Source organism: Cervus elaphus, chromosome 33 (genome assembly GCF_910594005.1).
Source record: "Cervus elaphus chromosome 33, mCerEla1.1, whole genome shotgun sequence".
Taxonomy (NCBI): domain Eukaryota; kingdom Metazoa; phylum Chordata; class Mammalia; order Artiodactyla; family Cervidae; genus Cervus; species Cervus elaphus.
This window is the reverse complement of record NC_057847.1, coordinates 8,634,345-8,644,621: the sequence shown is the minus strand read 5'-3', so window position 1 is coordinate 8,644,621 and position 10,277 is coordinate 8,634,345. Positions and strand designations below refer to the sequence as shown.

General features: G+C 46.1%; 1 pseudogene; it reads right to left on the bottom strand.

Moving 5' to 3' along the window:
- Positions 1 to 331: 331 nt before the first annotated feature.
- On the bottom strand, positions 332 to 9,640 carry LOC122688283 (annotated as a pseudogene).
- Between the last annotated feature and the right edge of the window lie 637 nt (positions 9,641 to 10,277).

The window sequence follows — 10,277 nt, the reverse complement described above, 5'->3', positions numbered from 1 at the left end:
GCAGTGTTCTTCACACTCACAGGCGTGCACAGCGGGCCCTGCCCTTCTCGGCTCTGGAGTGATCCGCAGCCTGCAGCAGCATTTGTGAGTGGAACAGGACGCAGGGCACAGTCACAGGGAGATCTCCAGAGTCGTGGGGAAGTGCTCTCCCCTCAAGACACACAAGCTGCAGAGCGATGTGGGCCCGAGGGCAGAGCACAAGTTCTCTGGCCACAGAGGCCGATCTCAAACACTCCTTCCCACCCCCTCCCCTGTAATGATGCGAGGTGTGGTTTCTCCTCGGAAAGCATGTCCTGAGTTTTTCTTTCCAACAGGAAACCTCTGAGGCGGCTTATACACTGGGAACCGAGAAATAGGACTGTACTAGCCTTTCATTCTGTGCTAGTTCATTCTGGCTTTCTTCTCTTTTCCTTTCCAGTTCTTTTCGGTCATAATTCAACCTTCACAGGCACACAATTCCACACTGCAAACTGTTTCTGTTTCCAAGAGAAAAAGAAAAAAGTTAGACCTGGCCACAGGCAAACGTCTCTCAGCCAACTAGTAAGAACTACTTGCACTGACTGACCTGTGAAAACTATCAACCATTTTCAGCTGTCCGCAAAGGTCTTTCTTGGTCAAGTGGTCCAGCATCCGCGTGTCCACAAGGCACTCCATGACGTAGCTGCGGTGCTGCCGGAGGCCCAGGCTGGGCAGTCACTCGGTGCCGATCCGCTCGAGGCTCACGTCCCTGTATGCGAGGGTCTGCTTTCAATAACTAAGGATGGTTAATTCAGGAAAAAACAACAAAAAAAACCCCATGGAAACAGTCACAAGGGCCATTTAAGTCATCTTAAAAATGGATTTTTAAACAATTACATATTCTCAAAGGCTAAGCTAAAGACAACATTGTTGCTCATAACTTCAAAATAATTTGATCTTTTATTTGCTACCTTTTAAATTTGCTGGCAAACTTTTAGACAAAGAAACTACACCATTAAAAGTCTATGACTCATCTGTGGTAATAAATTTAACCTATCGACCAAACCATGATAAAATTATAACTGACTGCACATTACTTCTCTGAAATAGCTTTTATATGTACTATAATAATATATCAACAAAGAATGACCATGACTCATGAACAAGTTTGAAGGATCAACCTAACTCTACTCACTAAAAACATCTCTGGCTGGCTTTAATTTTAGTTTGAACACTTTGTTTTCTAAATTTCTCTAGCAAAACATCTGCTAATTTCAAAGTCAGTTAAGTGAATTAAAAATAGGTTTAAAAAGAAGAGATAAGGAATACAAGAACTAAACTCGACTGAAAGAAGAAATAGACAAACCCACAATTACAGTCAGGGACCCCAATCTTCCTCTCAGTGACTCAATAACTGATTGAACAAGGAAGCCAAGCAGACAACCATCCAAGTTCAGTGAGGATGTAGAAGCTTTTAAACAATTCACCAGGCTAGAATACTGGAGTGGGTTGCCAATGCTCCTCCAGGGGATCTTCCCAACCCAAGGATCAAACCCAGGTCTCGCACATTGCAGGCAGATTCTTTACCATCTGAGGTACCAGGGAAGCCCTCTTAAACAGCACTATCACCCAACCTGATCTCACTGACACTTTATAGAGCACTCCGTCCAACAGCAGCACGATAACACTCTTTTCAAGGGGACACAGGACATTCTTCAAAAGACAGACCAATCTCAGCATACTTAAAGTGACTAAAATCATGCAAAGGATGTTTTCTGATCTCAACAGAATCAAAATAGAAATTAAAAAACCCTGATATCCAGAAATCTCCCAAACATCAGGAAATTAGCATATGTCTAAAGAATTCATGTGGCAAAGAAGAAATCACAAATGAAACGGGAAATGATTTGAAGTGGATAACAGTGAACATACAATATGCTAAAAACTGCAGGACATGGTTAAATCAGCACCTGGAGGGAAACGGAGAGTATTAAATACTTACACAAATGAGAGAGATTGTGAGTCAATAGTCTAAGACTCGATCTTAAAACACTAATAAAAGAACAAATGAAATCCACAGTAAGCAGAAAGAAGAAAAAGAAAGAGCAAAAATCAATGAAATGGGAACCAGAGAAACAAAACGAAATGAAGAAACTAAAATCAGGTTCTTCAGAAGTATCAGTAAAATTGACTAAGCAGAGTGATGAAGAAAGAAGAGAAGACATAAACTACCAATGTCAAGAATCACAGAGGGAGCATCAGTACAGATCCTACAGACACTGGAAGGATAGGGCAAACTGTGAACAATGTTAGGCAGCTTAGATAACATACCCTACTTTCTTGAAAGACACAACCTATGAGAGCCACTCAGTAAGAAACAGATGACCTGGATCTATTAAAACTCAAATTTGTAGTTAGAAATCCTATCCACCCACACACGCACACACACAAAATCTCTACCCTAAATGACTTTACCAGTGAATCCTAACAAACAGCTATGAAGAAAATCCCAGTTAACACAAACTATTCCAAAATAGTGACAAAAATAACACCCAACTCATTCCGAGGCCAGAATTCTCTTGATACCAAAACCAGACAAACATATTACAAGAATATCAGTATGCCTCTGAGACACAGATGCAAAATTCCTTAAAGACTCATCAGGAAATCAGTTATCATTGAAAAGTACAAGGTATCATGACAAGCAGGGTTTATCCCAAGAACATAAGGTTAGGCCAACATTTGGAAAAAATCAGTGAAATCCACCACATCAATGGGCTGAAAATAAAAACCACAGTATTACCTTAAAAGATAGAGAAAAGGCATCTGACAATATTCATCATTGATATGTGGAAATCTTAGCAATCTAGGAACGGAAGAAAACTGCCTCAACCTCAGGAATAGCATCTATGAAACATGTAGAGCTGACATCATATGGTGCTTTCTCCCAAAGATCAGGAACAGAGCAAGGACGTCTGCTCTTATGTCTTTTATTCCACTCTGTACTGGAACTCCTACCCACTGTAACAAGACAAGAAAAAAGAAATCGAAATCACATGAACTGAAAAAGCAATACAACTGTCTTTGCTGATGACATGATGATTAACATGGAAAATGAATCGACAAAACAGTTACAAGCATGAAAGTGAGTTCAGTAAAGTTGCAGTATACAAGGTCAACATGTAAAAATGCACTCTATTTCTAAATACTAGAAATAAGCCAGAAATTGAAATTTTGAAGAATACCCTTTATTATAATGTCATCAAAACCTATGAACTCCTCAGGAATAGATCTAATGGAATATGTGCAAGATCTGCACAGTGACAGTAGACACCTGACATGTATATACACACACACCAAAGAAGGCACTTGACGTTCTTCAGTCCAAGAAGACTAAGGTATGTGCTGAGGAATTCCGTACGTTATGGAATTCTTGGACCTAATACTTCCTGACTACCAGCGTGGATTGTTTCAGAAATTGGCCTCTGATCTACTATTTACACCAAAAAAGCTAGAAGGAATCATAAAAACTCCAACAAGAACACAAGTTCTAATAGAAAAAAAAAAACCCAACTTTCTATTAGAAAATACATTTCTATAAATAATCATGAGTGGAGATAAACATGAAACATTTTTACATCATCACAGTATCATGTGTTTTCACTCTTTCAATTACAACTCTCATCTCATAAGCCTGACACTTAGAGCATGAATATGTGGTATTATTTTCTTACTTGTTGATTATGGATTTTTAAATAGACACAGAATGCAAAGACTTTGCTAAATAGAGAATTCCATGGAAGGAGAAGCCTCCTCATTTTTGTTCACTCATTATATAGTCTATTCACATTTTAGTGGTCGATAATATAAGTTCCTGGGAGGATCAGGCTCAGTCCCAGGGAGACCCACATCTCCTGGGCTGTCATCCCAGCCCGTGGAAAAAATGCACACAACAGGGCTCTCTCAGGAAAAGAGAACATTTGGCACAGAAGAGACTCTGTAGGGTCTGTTTTTCCATCACTGAAACGGTCACAAACACAAATCAGTTTTCTGAACTCTGAACAAGGGGAGAGTGATGGCATGGATCCCGTTCAATCCGGTACCACCAGTGGATAGCACAGTCCCATGCAGACCCCTGGGTGATGCTACTGGCTAAATTAAGACATTAAAATCTCTGACCACAGCTTGATGTCTTCTGCCGGAGAGCCCGAGGCCATCTCAAACTTCCCTTTGGCTCAGGAGCAGGTCACTGTGTGCCAGCACAGGGGAGATGCACGTTACGTCATCTGCCCTTGACGGCTTCACAGAAAGGGGTCCTTGCTTACGCTGAAGACCAAAACTTAGCAATTCTGGCGTCGTTGGCATGGCTCTTCCTTGTTTGGATTTCCATTGCAAAAAGCAAACGTTCAGCTTAATTTATATGTCAGCGTAATTCCCAAGATGCAGGCAAAGTTCTGCCTCTTAGTGTAAAATATACTGATATTTAAGTAACAGTGAAATGCGCTCTTTTCAATTCACTGATGGTCATTACTGACTGGGTTAAATAATTAATGAGGATATTTATCTGGAGCAGAGGCACAGAATACCTAAGTCAAGGTGCCGGGGTCCAGCCCCAGCAGGATCCAGGGGAACCCTCAGGATGAACGGCGTCGGCGAATGAGAGAGAGAGAGAGAGAGAGAGAGAGAGAGAGAGACCAGACCAGGAAGGTGCGGCAGAGTCTTGCAGTTGCTTTATTTTTCACCATAGCCTTTATACCCTAAGTTGGTACATTTCTAAGGGGCAGATAAGCATACAGACTTAGTTTAACAACATCAGCTTGTCCTTCACGAAACCAGGTGTGCTCTGTATATTTTCTGTTTATGAGAGTCTTTTCCCATAGATTTTTTGTACATTATCTTCTGGCCTTGAGGTTAGCAGAAAACAGAAAATTGGGAGTCTCATGGTACAGCAAGTTGTAACATAATAGAAATACAATCTTGTTAACATAAAAGTCAGTCTTTTTGCAGAAATTTTCAGTTAAATTTATGTAAAAAGTTTAACACACAAAGACTCTGTGTCTCTGGTGAGGCAGCCCCTGTTTAGCGCTCTTGGTTAAAATTAACAATTATCTTATTGTTTTTACACTAGGGCTAAACTCTTATTTTACTAGATCTGCAACTACATTAACAATAGTTTCTACTGCACAACCTCAGCACATTAACATCAATCTAACGTTGATCTAATAACCACTTTTAAAACAATATTTTTTGTATTTTTTAATAGGGCTTCTTCACCCCCCAAAGGGCTCTGTGCCTATTAGGGCCTTATTAATGGTTAATCTCTATGTATAATATCTCTTGGCTTTCAGGCCTGTTGACAATTTATGGCTTGCACCTGGTGCAACTTTAAGCAACTTCAGTAGCCGACCCTGTCTTTTTTGTGGTTAATCTATTTTCTTTCTATTAGGTGTCATCTCCATGGGAACTAGATAGGATTACATTTTTCGCAGAACAGAAATGCAAAGGATTGCAAAAACAGCAGATATGGCACAAAATAGGCTCTTAGTCTAAAAGTTAATTACCTGCAAGAAGTCGCCAGCTAATCTCTATCTAAACTATTTTCTATTAGGCGTATATGTGGCTATAATATTTGTGGAGCTTTTCTCACCCCGCGAAGGGGCCTATGCTTAATAGTTTCTTTTGTTAGTGTACTGTGCTTGGGATGTTTAGAACAATCATGAGCATTTTGTGCAATGAGAGCACATATCTATCAAACAAGCCAGAATGCCAGCAAAAGGGATTGAACTGAAGCATTTCCTTCATCCCTGGCCCCTTCATAGGGTACCAGTGTCCAGGAGATTTATTAATTAGCTTTTAAGTTGGTCTTTATTCAGTGAAAGAAGAGCAGGCGAGCTCTCGGCAGGCAACACAAGAATCTGCAGCAGGGCAAATAAGAACAACAGCAGATAAAGGGGGAGGATATAGGGTAGGGTAGAGGCCGAGGCCAACCTGGAGGGTCCCTTATCCTAGACGGCCTTGCCTGTCAGGTGTTTTCCTCATGACCTCGTCACGGATGGGGTCCCGGACGGCCTTGCCTGCCCAGTATTTTCTTCATGACTTTGTCACGGGCGGGACCCCCCATAACGGCTCCTGGCATCAAGGCGAGGGGGAGTTCACAGAATCATATTATAGCCACTTTGCTCTTCTGTTAAGTGATATAATTGGCTTTACTTCTGAAGCACAAATAGAGGGAAATGGGTGTTTCACCTCTCAGCTTGTGGTCAGGAAAACTCTGATTCAGAATTCCTTTGATTCTTTGGTTACACAGGTATCTTTCAGGGTCCATACACAGCACTGCCACTAGGGAGCCCCTCAGGGAAACTCCTGCCCACACCTGGTAGACTTGGACTTGTCGAGTGTCACAGAACAAAGTCGGTGGGGTCACAGGCAGGAAAATCACTGTTTTCTATCAAACTGTCTCAAAGCAAGGTTGCAAAACAGTTGTGACAGAGTTTTTGCTTTTGAGTTCAACTGGGGACCTACAAATTCAACATGTGCATTAAGCAAGAGTAGGCTCAATTTCTGAGAAGTCCATCAGTAGGAAAGACTTTGGAACACATAGGATTAGGACAGTCCACGGTAAATACTGACAGAGGCAGCGTCTCTATGGCAACTCTTGTGTTGGAAATTTATTTAAACATGATTTTCTCATTAGCAGATCTTGTAACTGACGCTACCCCACCGGGGACTGAAACACACCACCCAAGTAGCTGCCCAAGCCATAGGGCTTTGCAGGAAAGAACGTGTATCAAAGAGATTTATGTCCATGAGAATTAACTACCAGAGATGTTCAAAACTGTCCATGAGACGTTCTCTTTAATCTTGTGCTTTGCTTCGGCTAATGCTTTCAAACCGTTACCAGTATTCTGACTAAATCAAGGTGTTGAAAACATCAAGAAAAGTAAATTACAAATTCTCATCCTCCCAGTCTTTTTGTTGCTATATATATAGTGAAGAATACATTACAGAAAGTCTCCAACCTGAGCCCAGCTTCCCTCCTCATCCTCCTGATGTTACGTGGTTAGGGATACAAAAGAGCAGAACGATTAGGACTGGTGAGTGGGGGACAGGAGCACCTTCACTCTGCAGGGGAGGGGCAACCGAACTTGGAGACAAGGGTCACAGGGTCAGAGCAGCAGGCAGCAGCCATGCAAAGGCCTCAATCCCAACATCTCATGCAAAGAGCGCCCCCCACCCCCACCCCGGCAAGCACACCCACAGAAGAGAACACTAGGCCCCAGGGCTCAACCGCGGTCCCAGAAGGGAGACAGGCATCGAGTCTGTTCTACAGGGAGCAAGTCTACCAACTTCAAGTTCCTGAACCAAACACAACATAAGATTAAATATGGATTATTCATATGTTTAACCAATACCTAAGAGAGACACTGATCCAGAACAAATTGAATGTGAAACGACATTTTTGTTTTCCACCAAAAGCCGAGAACGGCCGCCCTGAGGTGGGGCCGCCCGGGGAGGGAGAGGAGCGTGCGGGCGGGACTGGCGGTTGGCGGCGTGGCCGTGAGTATCTCCATCTCCTGGGCTCACCAGACGTTTCCTGAGGTCTAGGGGGCCCCGGGACCAGCCACACCCCAGCCAGGGCAGCAGTGGCAGAGAGGACAGGTGGCAGAACCGGGAGCCCGGGCGCGGAGGGGCGGGCGGGGGCAGAGGCCGGCCCCCACCGCCCCATCATCAGCGCAGGGAGAACATGCCAGGCCTGCTCCTGGAACGACCCTGCCCTCCTAACACTGGGTCCCAGCCACAAGGAGGGAGCCCCAGCGCTTCGCATGCAGCGCTGACCGCCTGAGCCAGGGGAGACGGCGAGAGGACAGAGCGCCCGGGGGCGCCGCTGAGTGCAGGGAGGCATTCTCCAGGAGCTGTGAACGCCGCGCGCTTAGAAGGCTCTCGCCCAGGCAGGGCACAGCGGCCAGCTCTGGGTTCTGGGGGCACGGCCCTGAGCAGGTGCCCGCCAGGGACTGGGTCTCTCTGTATCAGAGGAAGCTGCGGGGGCTCCAGCAACGGCACCCCGCGGCATCGCCGGCTGAGACAGCTGAGCCCCTCCTGGCGACCTGCTGTACCCCATCCCGGGGGGGCAGCCTCCTCGCGGGGGCTGCTGCTTGTGGTCACCGCCGGTTAAACTCAACTCATAAGAAGCTCCTTTACTGAGACTCTTCATCAAACCTCCGGGGAACTCTCAGCACCCCCATTTCTCAAAAGGTGGCTCTGGTGAGCCCTCCGGGGCACAGAGAGCGGAGCAGATATGCTGAGAACAAGCGCATCTGTGCAGGGTGAGCCCACCACCGTCACGCTCGCACTTAGAGGCCAGACGGACGAGAAAGCCTTCACGCTTTCCGTGTGCAATGATCGTGAGCTGAGCCAGGGCAGCTCCTCAGGGCAGGTACGTCTGGGAGGCCACGTCTCCTCACCAGGGTTCCTCTCCAGAGTGGACATACCGAGCTTGGCGACTGGGCTGTGTCCTGAGTCCGCACTCGAGAAATGAGGAGCTGGCCGGCGCTGATCTCCTGGCGGCAATCCATGTTTGCACCAGATTTGCTTTAACTTTTCCAACGAGGAGGACCCTCTTACAGGACTTTCAAGGTTTCCCAAGTGGAGGAAACTTGGATGAACACAATACGACTTGGTGTGAACTGGCAGATGTACGGACTCTTAAAACCCTGAGAGCCCAGGGTCTACAGCTCCCAAAAAGGAAATTGCTGAAGAGCACAGGCCAGACAAGGCAAATGAGGGGAAAGCAATGCAGCCTGGGGGCTAAGCCTTTTCTCTTTCACTTTCTTGACATTTATATTTCCATGTGTTTTAATACATTTTCAAAAACTTCCTTTTGTTACAATTTTCACATTTTCAAAACTCCCTTTTTTATGTTTTCAAAAACTCCCATTTCTCTGTTACAATGCCACTGCAGCCCAGCTGTTACAAAAATAATCTGTCTGAAGTATTCCATCCTCTATCTTTTAACAACACAACTGCCACAATGAAAAGCTGTCATGGTTTTGAATGCTAGAACTTTAAGCTGGAGCAGCGGACGTCTGTATAGAAAACCCCAGAAGCGACACAAACGCGGAGGCGGGGGCGGGGGGGGGGGTGAGCTCTCCCTACGGAAGGGGGCAGGGGCACGGTTCTGGACGTGGGAGGGGCGGAGGGGCTGCTCAGGGACGTGATCTCCCGGATCGCCAGCCGCAGCTTCAGCTGGCGCAGCGGTTGCTGATGCCGATCTCACGCTGGATCCCTGCGCCCGACAGGGCGGACATGATGGCGGCGCTCTTCACGCTGGCTGGGCAAGCAGCCACATACCAGGCCGGCATCCCGACCCAGAGCTGGGGACGGGAGACACGAGGCAGGAGGTTATGCGTGGCTGTGGAGGGACTGACGCTCCCAGCCCAGGACGGGGTGGGGTGGGCATGGGGTGGGGGCGCATACACACCTCCCGCCAGACCACAGCAGCCGGCCCCTCCCATTGGGCAAAACGCAAGCCTTGTCTCCAGGCTACCTGGAGCAGCTCGTGCCCACAAGTAACGAGACATTCAAAATTCACGAATCACTACTACACACGGATATAAAACAAGTTAACCTAGGTATTTATTCTCTTTATGAATGTGCAACAGTGAAACAGTACGTATCTCCTCATTTTCCGTTAATCTTCTAAACCATCTACTTAATGACAGTTCAGACATTTTACAAAGAACACCTGAGTCATGGAATGCTGAATGACTCCCCGCTATTCCCTACAGAACCACCTCCTTCCAGGAGGAAAGAGTTATTGCCAACCTTAAAGGTTCAGAAGTCTGCACATCCAAGGGAGGAAGGTAGTCAAGGAGAAACATCCACTCTCCCCTTTCTAAACAGTGAGGACAGATATGTAGAAGAGGAAACCACAGCAGGGCCTGAGCAGAGGAGCCTGGCCCTGAGAGAGCTTCTGGGATGCACAGCATTGCACAACAGACCCACGCGGAGCAACGCAGACTTTCCACACAGAACTCACCCAGTGAGCCAGGGGACGGCTGGGTGGGGCTGCTGCTCTCCCGTGCCGCTGTTCCGCTGATTAGCTGGTGCTGCATTAAGACCCTGGTTATTCTCTTGGCTAGGGCGCTGTGTGGCTTGCGGGTCCCTCGTTCTCCAACCAGGGATCAAACCCCAGGCCCCTGCAGTGGAAGCGCAGAGTCATAGCTATTGGACTGCCAGGGAATTCCCTAAAGAAACACAGCAGCTTCACAAGACACTCAGATAGCATGCGACTTTACTTAAGACTGTGAAGTCTATGTATG